General features: G+C 43.2%; 1 protein-coding gene across 8 annotated transcripts in view; it reads left to right on the plus strand.

Moving 5' to 3' along the window:
• The first annotated feature begins 8695 nt into the window (after positions 1-8695).
• The window catches only part of Zhx1 (zinc fingers and homeoboxes 1), a 41492-nt gene continuing 35891 nt past the window's right edge, over positions 8696-14296 (plus strand). The window contains exons 1-2 of one of the 8 annotated variants that reach the window (XM_063231142.1): positions 8696-8868; positions 10552-10611. The gene's annotated coding sequence lies outside the window, so the exon portion shown is untranslated. Of the gene's footprint in view, positions 8956-9002; positions 9803-10098; positions 10612-14296 lie in introns of those variants that run through there. The other 7 variants (XM_063231139.1, XM_063231144.1, XM_063231141.1 and 4 more) reach the window with 7 other exon arrangements.

The raw sequence follows: 14296 nt of genomic DNA on the forward strand, positions 1-14296 counted from the left end.
GGCCGCTGAGGGCCACCGGCTGGTGTGAACTTCACCCAGCTTGAAGACTGCTGGGGGCTGGGCAGCAGGGGGGACTGAGCCTCTAGCAATAGATAATGTATTCATGAAATAATTTGGAAACTGATTACGTGTGACGAATCTTAATTACAGCTATTTGTTGTGGTGGATGTTTAGGAAAATCAGGATCTTTAAAAAGAAGCAAGCTTTTGCTTTAATTATTTAGAAAGAAAATAAGTTATCACCAATCTTATGTTATGCAATTATTTTTTTCACTCGGTTTATATGTTTTATATTTAGGATCACAGCATGTGTCTTTTCTGTTTCTTGCTTAATTTTTTCAAAGTCTCTTTCTCCACCCCATGAGGGAAGAAATGTAAATAGCCACCATGACTCAAACAAATTCCCTCTTTTCTTTTGAACCTTCCCCTCACAGCTGTGGCTGGAAATATGACCTCTAAAATGCTAACTAAATGAAAATGTCTGCCCAAAAAGACAGACACCTAATATTCATAGACCAGCTAAGCTTGGAGGAGAGGAAACAGAGCTAAGAGCATTTTTCTTTCAGAGAAGAACAGCCCATCTTCGAATATACAAAAATGCTAGTGACAGTGGCTAGGACCGGGAAAACAATGGATTGCTTTGTCTGTTTTTAAAAGTTTCTGCAGTGATTGTACTCCTCTGGTAATAAAAATAATTCACAAAAAAATTAAAAATTGCCTTTAGTTATGAAATCTGAAATAGCTAACAGAAAACCAAAATATCAGAACAATGCGTCTGTATATCTAAACTGAAAAATTATGTACCCCTTAAATTTTCATACTGTCCCTCAACTGTCTAGTAGTAAGTATATTTTACAAGAGCTGTTCAAAGCCTGCAGATGCACCTGCATGATCAGAAGGAAGGGTGTAATGTTTGGGGGTAACATAAGCATAGTGTAAGGTGGCATCTCAGGTCACAATTTCTTCCACAGTTCTGGTACAAACCAAGCTGAATGAGAACTAAATCAAATTCAGTGGTTAGGTTCAGTGTTGACTTTATTGGAAAATTTGATTCAGTTCTTGTCCAGTTTAGTTTGCAACCCGAATTGTGGAAAGAGTTAAGGTCATGAACTAAGACACCACAGTACCTCACCGACTATAAACTGTGTACTTTTCCTCTGGCTATCACACAGGAAGGAAAGAAGTGGAGGTAGGTTTCAAACTGAGAAGTTAACCTAGTAAGAAGTCCAACCTAGTTGGCCTATTTTACAATTTATAACATTCAAGGAATGAGATCATGGTAGTTAAACCACATTACAAATGACAAGATCCTATAAGTTACTATTTGGATGTTTTAAGAATAATCATGAAAATAGGGACTATGTCTATCTTGCTCCATAAATATCCCCGGGATTTGTATATGTATGGACCTACATATTACTATGGAAGGCATTAGGACAGAGAAAAATGAGGGATGTCTTTGCCCCGCAAAGAGGTGGTAAACAGCAGACTAGGTTCAGTTTTGGTACTGACCTCATGCTTGCCAGGCAGGCGCTTATGCCACTGAACTAAATCCCCAGCCCTTAAACTCCAAACCTAACTTTCAGCATGCCTCTACACACCTAGTTTTCTTAGGGCTCAGTAAAGAGTCTCCATTTTGGTTTGCTTCCTACTTTCTTTATTATCCAAGGCACAGAAGGATGGATTTTACCATGCATTGGAAGGGGGCAAACACAGGTTTCAGTCTTCTGGGACACAACGTCCAGAATGGTGCTTCTTGGTGAGGTAACATGGCAGGGACATTTGCTTCCCACCAAGACATTGATGTGTTCTCTCCAGTTTCCTGGGTGTGGCCAGAAAGAGGCCACTGCCTGGATCCGTGAGTTGACACCTGGAAGGAAGTGGCCCTAGCACATCTCAGGGATCTGCCGGAAGCCTTGAGGAATGAGAATAAACTTTGAGTTAAGCCTTGGGTGTTTGGGGTTTGTTTCAGTCACAGAGCTCAGTCTGGTCTAACAGGCCATCCATTCATGTGGTGGTGGCTGACTCTGTGATGGAAGAATCTGTGTACAGGGGCTGGGGATTTAGCTCAGCGGCATAAGCACCTGCCTTGCAAGCAAGCAGTCGTGAGTTCGATCCCTGGTACCGGTAAAAACGAAAAAGACAAAAAGACAAAAAAAAAAAAACAAAAAAAACCAGAATCTGTGTACAAGCAGGTCTGTGAGATCTGCTTTAAAAGGTGCTCAGCAATGCAAGTGTCTTTCTTTTTCCATGCTGGCTTCCTCTACAAAACCAAGCCCAGGGAGAAGTCCTGACCAACTCCAGGACCACTCAGCCTCACTGGTTCTGCTACCCAGACTATTTGCACTTTGGCTTCTACCAGCTGGAACAAGCCAATCCTCCCAAGCCTCAGTTTTCTGACCTAAAAAACAGGGGGTGTGGTGCCACAATTTATAGGATTCTCTTGAAAAATTATATTCTATTGTGGAGCACAGCCCTGACCTCAGAGCATGACCTTTAACAAAATACAAATAAAAGGATGACTAAATCCCACCCTAGACCAAATAAGGGGGGGTGAGACTGGGCATTGTTATTTTTCTAAAGCACCAGGTAAAGATTCTGTTGTCTAATGTCCAATGAAATCCATTGATGTAAGCAACACAAACACAAATAAAGTGCTGTTTGTTTGTTTCTTTATATAAAATAAAAAATTTAAGGGCTGGGAATGTTTGTTTGTTTGTTTATATAAAATAAAGAATTTAAGGGGCTGGGAATTTAGCTCAGTGGCATAAGCGCCTGCCTGGCAAGCGTGAGGCCGTAAGTTTGATCCCCAGTACCAAAAATGGAGAGTTTAAAACACCAATAGCAAACCTTTTAGAGCATTCAATGATGTCAACAGCCCGCTACAGCAATTGTGACATAGGTTCACCACTGCTAGTTTAAAATACAGACTTCACAATATTAAAAACTTTCAGCAAGTATCCAGTGTGACTACTTATTAATGGGTGTGCAGCTATAAAAAGGCTTCTTCATAAATTACTGATGCAGAAAATGAATAAGTAGTTACTAGATACTTCTCAGGGACTAGAGAACATTCCTATGCATGGCCCGTAGATAAGCTTAGCGATGACACCTAGGAATAGACAGACAGACGAGGTCGCTCCTGTGTTTCTGTTGGTATGGGATTGCCGCATCTCTCCAGTGTTGCTAGGATAAGTCCTAACCCCTGGTACCTCAGCAGTGGCCACGTCTGGAGATAGAATCTTTGCAGAGCTAGTTGGTTGAAATGAGGTGGCAAAGGAGGGCTAATCCCGGGCAACTGCTGTCCGTAGAAGAAGGTAGAATTTGAAACTTGATGTATATGTACAAAGGAGCAATAGCATGAAAAAATATGGAGAGAAGGCCGCCGTCCACAAGCCAAGCTGGGAGGCCTGCGCCTCACAGCTTTGGGAAGGAGTGCATTCTGCGAAAGCCTTGATAATGGACTTGTGGTTTAGGGCCACCCCTCCCTGAGTGCACTCGATCTTCTCTGGTAGTGGACTCTTAGCCTCCAGAATTGGGAGAAAAATTAATTTCTGCTGTTTAAGGCACCCAGCCGAAGGTAGTTTTTTAGAGCAGCCCTAGGTTAAACACCTGTGAGAGACCTAAAGCATTAGTGAGAAAAATAGCCACCATGCCCCACTTTACCAAGAAACATTTGGGAGGACGATGGCTATTTATAGGTCCTTGAAGTTGAGTACTCTGAGTATTGGACAGGAAGGTAATTTCAAATTCGAGAGAAGGCTGCATTTGTCCAAGAAAGGTGACTCACTATGTGTCTGGCACACGCCCCTGCTGCCTGCACGGAGCTGCCCTGTCCCCTCAAGACTGCCACAACCCCTTTGTGGTGCTGGGAACTGAACATAGATAGAGCCTCCTGGTTGCTAGAAGAGCACTGAGCTATACCCCAGCTTAGCCCCAAACTGATCTTTAAAGAAGACATGTGCTGGACCAATCAAATTATTTCCTTAGATTTTGGACTCTGGGCACTGAGACACAGGCTATGCATCTTTCGTGGACAGAGCTCCAGAGCTGTACTGGGTGTCTGCAGAGGCCCCTTGGCTGGGCCGTGTTCTAGAAGAGTCTTAAAGGGAGTCAGAGGAGAAGAGGGAGCAGGCCTACGCATGAACAGGGTGGAGGGCCTGCCTCCTGAGCTGAGCTAGCTTAGCGGTTTCCATATCCACAGGCAGAAATGTTAACTGGAACCCCTAAAATCTCGAGTGAGGAATCAGGGACAACATTCTTCCCTAAGGGGCCACTTAAAATCCACCCCCTCTCTTGTCTGTATGAATTCCTAAGACTCAGGCTGGGAGGCCCTGGAAGACATCATTAGTGTCAGCATGGCTAATATTTGCTGAGAAATCAGGAAGAGCCAGACCTTCTGCATCAGCTGTCAACCTTTTGACATGAGATTCGAATATGGTAACATTATTTTCATTTCACACATGAGTAAAAGCAGACATAATAGAGATCAAAAACTATCTTTGGTTACTGTAGGGCCAGGGCTTTAGCTCAGCGGCTGCTTGGCAAACACGAGGTTGTAAATTCAATCCTGGGTACCAAAAAAAAAAAAAAGAAAGAAAAAAAAAACGGTGAAGGTTACTGTATTAGCATTCCATTGCTGGAGCCAAGGGCCTGACACCCACAATTTAAAGAAGGGCAAGTTCAATTTGGCTCTGGTTTCAGAGGTTTCAGTCCATGGTTAGTGGCTGCAAAGCAGAAATGTCATGGTAGAAAGGTGTGGAAGAGGAAGGCACTCGCCCGAGGGCAACCAGAAAGCAGAGAACCATTGCCCTCCAAAGGCCTGCTCCCAAGGACCTTCCTCCCATTGCTTCCTAGAACACACTCAGCTACAAATTTAGCAATGGATTAACCTAGTGGTAAGGTTAGTGCCCATGATCTAACCACTTTCTAAACACCTCTGAACATGTGAGCAATCTGAAAGATATTTTGTTTTGTTTGTATTTTGTTTTTTTCTTTTTTTGAAGCAGGGTCTCACTATGCAGTTCAGGCTGACCTCGAATTCACAGACATCTTCCTGCCCCGGTCTCCTGAGCGCTGGGATTACAGATATGTGTCACTAAGCCCGACTGTAAGATATTTTTTATCTAAACCATAACAGTCACATAGTATGGTAAATTGATGACAGAAATGTCACAATCATCCTTTGTAGCCTGACACTGCAGCTGCTGTCATCAAGTAGGGGCTGGGTCATGTTCCAGACTGGGTCAGGCCAGTCAGCTATGGCTGAAATGTGTCAGCCTTGAGCCCAAGCTCCAAGATGTCTTCAAGGCTGTGTGCAGCTTCTTGGAATCCCATGTCTACATGGGAATGAGACTGGGATATTCCACAGGAGGATGGGAGACCATGGCCCAGCCAGCCTGTGGTGCTGTGATGGAGACCAGTGGGTGAGCCAGCCATGCCATGTGAATACAGCTCCCTTGGACAGGCAGCCCCTCGCCTCCTACCTGCTGACCACAAACACACGAGTATGTCCATCTCTGATTAGCCAAGCCTGGTCCAGATCATCAGAACCACCTAACTTACCCAAGACCTAGGATTAAAGAACTGTTTAGTCTTTTGATCTGCTAAACTTTGGTGGCTTTGTTATACAGCAACTGCTGCTTGATACAAAGTAGCAAATGACAGAGGATGGAGGACTTGACATAGATATTTGACTTCAGTGTTAGTGAATAAGTTTTCTCTTCATTGTAAGCATTTAGGTCAATACTTCTCAAAGTCTGCAGCTCATGCACAGTAAGGTTACTAGTGAAGTACAAATTCATCATGTTGTCCAGGACCCCTTGAATTCCACCCTTGGGCGCGGGTTCTAAGAATCTATTTTTCAACAAAGTTCCCTGCTAATTTTCATGTACATTAAAGTTTAAACACTGCTACTTAGATTTCTCTGCCAACACTTTTCAACATAGTGAATCAGTACATTTTCTCATTCTAGTATGGCTTTCCAATTGCAAGTTCCCTAAGATTTTAGATCAAAAGGGATATACCGAAGTCTGGTATAAGTACTGTTCATCTGTAATCCCAGTTACCTGGGAGGCTGACCTAGGAAGATCTCACAGTTTGAGCTCAGGCCCGGCAAATTAGTGAAACCCTATTTCAAAGTTTAAGAAAGAGCTGGGAATATAGCTCAGTAGCATACTTGCCTAGCATGCTTGAGGCCCTAAACTTGGTCCCTCAAATCGTATGCACACACATAGACACATCCAGACACGCAGCTACACCCTCACTTTTTTCCAGATGAAACTGGCACTTAGAACTTTTTATTCAAAAGTCATTCCCTAAAAATATATGTATATTTATTTATTATTGCTGTTGGTCCAGGTGCAAGAGGTTCTGAAGAGCAAAAGTGCCATGGTTTTGAAAATCTTCTGAACAACTTCTTATCTTTAACAGTATTGAAGTTTTGCCATACTAGTCTGGGTATGACAAATTGCAAAACATATGCATTTTAAAAAAATGTAAACTCTTACTTTGCCAATCCATGGATAAAAAATTACTTTTGGAGCTGCGCAGCTGTTAAAATCAGCCATATTTACAATTTTTATAAATGAGTTTATTTTAATAAAAACAAGTTACTCTGTGAACATGATCTCTAAACAGATTTATGTGGGCTGGCACAATCTGCTATGCTAAACATATAGGCATATTGCTTAACGTCTGCAGCCATTCTTTTTCAAATAGTTAAGTCTTGCTTTGCACAGGGATACCAAATAACTGGCAGCATTTCAGCCAAGGACACTGTTCTCTGCACTGTGCTAGGAGTTGTTTTCCTGGACAAAACTGCCCTGCAAGCCTGACCCTAAAATGGGAGGACTCTGGGCTGTCGACATGGCCAGTGAACCGATCAGCCAGCTTCTAGCGAGGAGACCATGACCTGCTGCCAAAGAAGAGGAGGAGGAGGAGAAGGACAGGAAGGAAGAAGTAACGCAGGGAGGAAAGGAAGAGGCAGAGGGAGAAAAAGAGAGGAAAGGGGAAGGAGAGAGTGAGAGACAGAGACACACAGACACAGAGACAGAGAAAGTTGTCTTCCTCATAGATCCGCATCCCTAAGGGTCTCATCCCTAAGGGTCTCTCTAGCTCTTCATGATCTCTCCTCGACTTTCACTTTGATGCATTTCTATGCTCCACTGTGAACTCCTGGAAGACAGGAAGACATGAAAAGGCCCTTGGATTCTTTTGTTTTCTTTTTTTTTTTTTTTTTTTTTTTTTTTTTGTCTTTTTCCTTTTTATCGGTACAAGGGATCGAACTCACGGTACCAGGGATCGAACTCACGGTACCAGAGATCGAACTCACGCTACCAGGGATCGAACTCACGCTACCAGGGATCGAACTCACGCTACCAGGGATCGAACTCACGCTACCAGGGATCGAACTCACGACTGCCTGCTTGCAAGGCAGGCGCTTATGCCGCTGAGCTAAATCCCCAGCCCCCGGCCCTTGGATTCTATATCCCTGATTCAACCAATTGTGAATGGAAAATGTTGGGGGCTGGAGGTTGCATTCGTATTGAATATACATCGACTTTTTTTCTTTATATTATTCCCAAAATAATACAGTGTAAGAACGATTTGCATTATACTGACATTGTGTTGGGTATTATAAGTAATCCAGAGATAATTCCAAGTACACAAGAGGATGCGTGGAGGTTTTATGCAATCCTGCGTCAGTTTCCACAGGGTCCTCCTCAGATCGTAGTACCCTGGACCGTCCAGAAGAATCTTCCTTTAATACCGAGGAATGACTGTGTGGCCTAATTCAGCTTTACATTTCCCAAAGTGTTTGGCATAAAAAGTGGTTAAATGCAAAGACAAAAGCACAAAACTAAATCAAAACAAAACAAAACAAAAAAAAACATTCTGCGTTGGAATCACTTGCTTCCTTTGGAAACGCGTCCTAGGCAGAGGTCTCTACGGGCAGGGGCGCGCCACCCCTCAGGCAGACCAAAACCGGTCGGCACGGTTGAGGGCTCTCTGTCTGGTGCTGAGTCCGCGCGGGGGAAACACGCGATTTTGTGTCGACGCTCCGTACACAAATAGCGCTCATGCCCGGTTCGCGCCCGGCTCCGGGGGCTTGGGGCTTATTCTCTGTCGGTTCTGCTCCGCGCAGGCCACGAGGCGGAGGGCGGCTGGGGGTGCTGTGGCGCCGTCGCTGCTACTGAGCCCTGCGCTCCCGGAGGCAGCGCGGCCTGGTGGGAGGGAGCGTCTCGGGCCTCTCCCGCTACGGCGCCGCCTGGTCCGAACTCCCGGGGTCCGTGGCGGGGCGGGGCTGCGAGTGACAAAGGGCGGGGCTCCCGGTGCCGGGGCAGGGCCTTCTCGGGGGCGGGGCCTGGCAGAACGGCCCCTGGAGATGGGTTCGGAGGCCAAGGGGCGTAGCGGTGGAGGACAGTGAGCCTACTTCTCCAGATCTGACGGCGACGGCGACGGCGGGGCGGGGCTCCTGGAAGGCGGAGCTGTCTTCGGCCTGACCCCAGAGTGCGCCGGGGATCTGGCGCCCGCGGGCGGAGCGAATGACGGCAGGGGGCGTGGCCGCTGCGCTCGGGGGCGTGGCTTCCGCTGACAGGAGGCGGGGCAGCTGCCCACCTCCCGCGGCGCGCCCCACTTGGTAGCTGCACGGTGGGATCCCGGAGCTGTGGGGCAGGCGTGGGAGCCGGCAGCCCGCAGGGTGGGAGCACGCGAAGGCCCCCTCGATTGGCTCTCCTCGCCCTCTCTGGCCCCTGACGGCCACTACGGCGTGCATCTGTGCTTGTCCCCTACGCGGGGTCCCTCAGGCCGCTGAGCTCCGAAGCCCGACAGCGGCCCCGCCAAGTGGTTCCGGGTGTAGGGTTCACAGGTCAGAGTTGACTCCCTGAAAAGTGCAGCGGGTTTGAGATGCAAGATGGCGGCGGCGGGGCTCTGAGAGGCGCGGCGGCCCCCGTAGGTAGCGGCCGGGCGTCGGCGCTGGGGTGGGCGCGGGGCGAGGGCCGTAGGGCTGTGGGGCTTCAGGGTAGTAGAGGAGGCTCCCGGGAGAGACTGGTGGAGCCGCGGGGCCGTGCCTGTCCGGCGGCTGTGGGGGCCCGGGCCTGTGGGCGCTCGAGAGTCCGCGCAGCCCTGTCACGCTCTCGGGGTCCTGCAGCCTGGAAAACCCCTGCAGAAGAACACACCCGACCACTCGGAACTGTGGCGGACAGTGAGGACGGGTCCCAGGAAGAGGACGCCGCAGGGCCAGAGCGCCCGGGCGCTGTTGGGGTTCAGGGGACTGGGAGCCTGCTCCCTGGGATGCAGTCTCCCCGAAGTCGGGAGAGTCCTGCAGGAGCTGAGCGCTAGCTTGGGGATAGAGTCCAGGGTCACCCTTGAGGATAGCTGGGCACCCGCCCTGGGGGAGGCTCAGAGTTGAGTCTTCAAGAACTAGGTTACGATGGGAAGAAGTTCCCCAAGCTGAATGGAAATGCTGTCTATCCCGGTCGGTTGACAGACCGGGGCGGGTGGGCGTGCTGACCCTGGGGAATCGCCACGCCTGAAGGGGTTCTTGGGCGGGATGAAGGACTAAGAGGGTCCGATGGCAAAAGGAGGCCTCCCGAGGCGCTTTCCCGAGGCATTTATACCAAAGTTGCGAGTAAAAGGACTTGACGTTCTTTGTTTCAGTACGCTTTCCCTTCTCGTCCCCTCCGTGGGTAACAGTGAAGAAAGAGCAAAACCTCGCAGCAGGAAAGATACCTTTTGATTTCCTTAGCTTATGTAGTGAAGGATCAAGCCTCGGGGAAGGCGTCGATGGGAGACCTCGGCAGGTAAATTAGGAAACAGGAATGGGAATGGTACAAGAGGAATGTCAGGGAAGAGGGATTCCACAGCGCGTTTCTGTCATCAGCCTAGCTTTCTAAGAAAAGAGGAGAAGAGCTCATCTTTAAGAGAAAAGTGTAAGAAAATAGAGAATTTGTGATGTGGGATTTGAGTAACTTGAAAGAAGGAGCAGTTCCTTTGGAGACTAATATGAGAGCAAAAAATGAAAAATTACAAGATGGGGACTCACTGTTGAGGAGGCTTAAGCAGCTCCCCCCCAGGAATAGCGACCGTGTGTGAGTGTTTGTGTGTGTACAATTATATAAATGCATTTTTACGTTTGTTGGTATTTTTATTGTTTTTCAGTCTTTGTCTGAAAGCTTTAACTTGTATTATAGAGTGCTATGTGAATTATGTTTCTGAAATACTGTTCTGAAAAAGTCATTTGTTAAACTGGTAGTGCCGATTAACAAAATTATTTCTAACAAAGGTATTGCCATTAGTGTATCTGTAGATTATTTCTAAAGTAACAATTTTGACTCCTGATTTTAAGCAAAAGAAATGTGAGTGTTGCCAATGACAATAATGTGGTAGCAGGACATAAAAGAAAAAAGGCTTGCATGAATGTTTTTCCTCTCCTTCCTTCAAGCTTTTCTTAAAGGTTATGAAGACTAATTTTAAGCAAAGAAGAATATATAACTTCAGTCTTTTTGTTGTAAAAATGACAATATTTCATTCATCAATGAATTCTTCGTAGGTATACCTTTTTGTATGCTTTGAGAGTCGGGATTAAATGAGAAAAAAAAGTAGGACATGGGTAAGTGTACGACACATACAGATTTCTTGAGTCATTCTTGTCTTTTCAAAAGATCTTTAATGTCTTTAAAAATGTTTTAAAGGTACAGTTCAAGTAGAAAATAGCTTACAGATTCATACTTGGGACATTATTATACATACATACATACTGTTCTTTGGTTTTCCTCAAAATGCACGTAGCTTTTTGTATTTGAATCTGAACAAGTTAGGCTTGGTGAACTAGAGAGGCACTGGTGCCAGATGGTTTGAAAAGATGCTAAAGCTGCAAACATACTTGCATGTGCGTGGAGACGTTCATTAGTAGATTTATTTCCCTTGTAGCAGAGCTTCATATTTCACTGGGTTTGAGGGTGGTTCACAAATAATGTAGCAGTAATTTATGTTTCATAATACCCGTGAATTCTTTTGTTCAATATATGTGAATAAAATTTTATAATTAATTAATTAAATTAATACAGGTGTGGTGACTCATTGTGAAGGGCTTTTTCCTTTTTTGTTACATTTCTTATTCACATGATACATTTTCTTATGTTGAGCACAGAGTATGATATTTGAGACATCAAATTATGGGTTCATACTTAATGAAAGTGCTTTTAAAATTAAATTCATTACAAATGGAGCTAAGGAAATAACCTTTTTATTTGTAGCATAATGGATTTAAAATGCTCATTTGAATTTTAACAATTTTAGCTGTTCAGTACCAAATCTAGGATCTTTTTTAAAAACTATTTTTATTAAACTTTTTTATTAGTATGTGCTTGCTAGTTTTTAATCTAATGTCAATGCAATTATTTAGGAAACTGTTTGGATTACCTGTTGTACTGTCATGGGTCTAGCTAGTATTATATATCTTTTTTTTGAGACAGTCTCACTATGCAGTTCAGGCTGGCCTTGAGCTCTCTTTATAACACAGGCTGGTTTTGAATTTACAGTAATCCTCCCAAGAGTTACACATCAAAACTGTTTATTTATATTATGGTAAGCACATGCCTTTAAGTATCTGAACAAAAATCCTTTTACATAATCCTGTGTAATTTAAAGGTAATATAATTTATATATTTTTAAAAATTGTCATGCTAGGGACTGGAGGTTTAGCTCAGCAGCATAAGCACCTGTCTTGCAAGTGTGGGGTCCTGAGTTCAATCCCCGGTACCTATTAAAAAAAAAAAAGTTAAAAAGATTGTCATGCTAGCCCTTGAATAACAGCCAACATTTCTATCATATTCTTGAAATATTTTATTCTATCCTTGTTACTTTGATGTATCTGTAGTCATGGGTAACCTGAGATCTGTGACTCAAGTTGGCGATTTAGATTATATATTTGAGTTTATTTTTGGAGATATGTATTGTATACAGTTTGTATTTAAGTAAATATTAATACATAAATTTTTATGTAGTTGGCAGGTTTTGTTCTTAAAAGATATTAATCTTAGGCTAGGGATTTAGCCTAGCAGCATAAGCACCTGCCTGGCAAGTGCTAGGCTGGTCCCAGGTACCAAAAAAAAAAAAAAAAAAAAAAAAGATATTTAATTTTGGCATTTTATATAATCAGTATCCATAATGGTGTTTTTTGTTTGTACTGAGGAACTCACAACCTCGTGCTTGCCAAGCATGTGCTTATGCTGCTGAGCTAAAACCCTGCCCCATAATGTATTTATTTAAGAGGCATAAAGATATAAGTACACACACAAGGATAAATAATAATTATATATTTTTGGACTAAATGAATATAATAGTAAATTTTAAAACAGAAGTATTTATGAGTTGGATGTGGTGGTATATGCTCAGCGCTCTTGGGAGGTGAGATCGGAGGACCTAAATTTGGGCTCAGGCTGCAGAATTTAGAGATTTATCTTGTCTTCAAAAGAGGCAAGGTGTGCTGGCGTTGTAGCTCAGTGCAAACCTCAAAGCAAGAAGAAAAGTACATGTGAACAGTTTTAGAAAAGATATTTTTTAAAGGAATTTAGTCGAATAAATCATTTTTAATGCAGAAATTTTTTTTTGCTTTTTTGTTACTGGGAATTAAATTCAGGACCTTGCAATTGCCAGGATGGCACTGCACCACTGAGCTAAATCCCTGGCCCTTGTTTACAGTTTTAGATTTAGATTTTAAAAATCGTACCAAAGTTTATCTGATGAAATATTAAAGTGGTAACCATATCATAGACATACTTATCATTTTAAAAAACTAATAGCTCATTAAATTTTCCTGATTTAATGTTCTTTGGTTTCTGACTTCTCTTTTTTCTCTTTCCTCAAAGTTTTTATTTTTCTTTTTTGGTTGTTGGAAATAGGAAATTTTGGCTATTCCTCAGCAATTTCCTCATGTTTTTCTTCTATTTCTAATTGAGTTCATATTATATCCTAGAACTGTAAAAAGGAACTGTGTTAAAGCTTTACTGGGTATGGACTAGATTTGGGAGGATGAATGTTGATAAGAAAATAATTTCTCAATTACTATAAGATTATTTGTATCAGAGGTTTGTTCTATGAAAAACCTCTTACAATTGTGTCATAGAGTAATGATTCATTTTGAAGCTAAGGTCAGAGAAAGTGTGTATATATAAAATATTTACTTGTTAAAAGGGCCTGGGATTTACCTCAGCTGCACAGTTCTTGTCTGGTGAACTCGAGGTCCTGAATTCCAAAAAAAAGAAAAAAATATATTGTTAAAACCAACTGGTTCTAGCATTGTTTAATATGTTCAAAGGTATGAAATGGGAAAATAAAATGTATTGGTTGTTACCCAGATTTTAAAATTATGTATTTTATAATTTGTCGATATGTAGCAAATGTCAAACAAAAGGCTTCCTTGGTTACACAACTTGAACTTAATATCTTAAATAAGATCAGAAAACTCTAGCATGTTCTTACTAAGTACCAGGAAATGTTCTAAAACTTTAAGTGTTACTTCTTTCAACCCTCATACAACCCTATTAAGTAAGTACTGTTATTGCCCCATTTTGTAGATGATGGGGTGGAGGCAGACAGCCTAAGTCACTGGCCAAAAGTCAGCACACACAAGTGGCAGTGCTTGGTCTCTGTCTACTGCCTAGAACAACTTGCTCCACTTTATTATATAGTGTACAAGGTAGAGATGAACTCTTTGATTTTTGAAATTGATCCACCCTAAATTTTAAAGCACCTGTTGAATTAGAATTGTTACAGGGCAACCCCTGAATCGGAAATTGAAGTAGCATCAGGTGGGTATGTCTCGTTCAGCAGGGTAGAAGAGCTCCTCTTGTCCTGGGACTTCACCCGTTTTAGCACATCTTCTCCAGAGACTCATGCCGTAAAATACCTTGCATTTACTGTGTGATTTAAGAATGGATTAAAAAGTAGGGTATGAATTTCCTACAATATTAATAATTCATTTTGGAAAATAACCTCGCTCTTTGGCAGCTGGCTCCTATCTTCTCTTTAGTCCACATCCTGTAAATGGATAGCTAAAGAGTGACCAAATAACAGACAGCAGGAAATGCGGTGGTAGAATCCCCGGCCAAGGAGATAGGTTGCATCACTGGGCCTACTAGGAAAATACCCTTTTGCTTTTCATGAAAATCTTCAGCCAAGATTCAGGTCTACTTAAAAGTATTTTCCTGAAGGATATATTGATGTATTTAATATTATTTCTTGACTTAAGAGGGTTCTTTATAAACTTGGATATAATATCAGCATACATCAAA

Source organism: Cavia porcellus, unplaced genomic scaffold (genome assembly GCF_034190915.1).
Source record: "Cavia porcellus strain 051 isolate PalLab524CR breed Dunkin Hartley unplaced genomic scaffold, mCavPor4.1 scaffold_19, whole genome shotgun sequence".
Classification (NCBI taxonomy): Eukaryota; Metazoa; Chordata; class Mammalia; order Rodentia; family Caviidae; genus Cavia; species Cavia porcellus.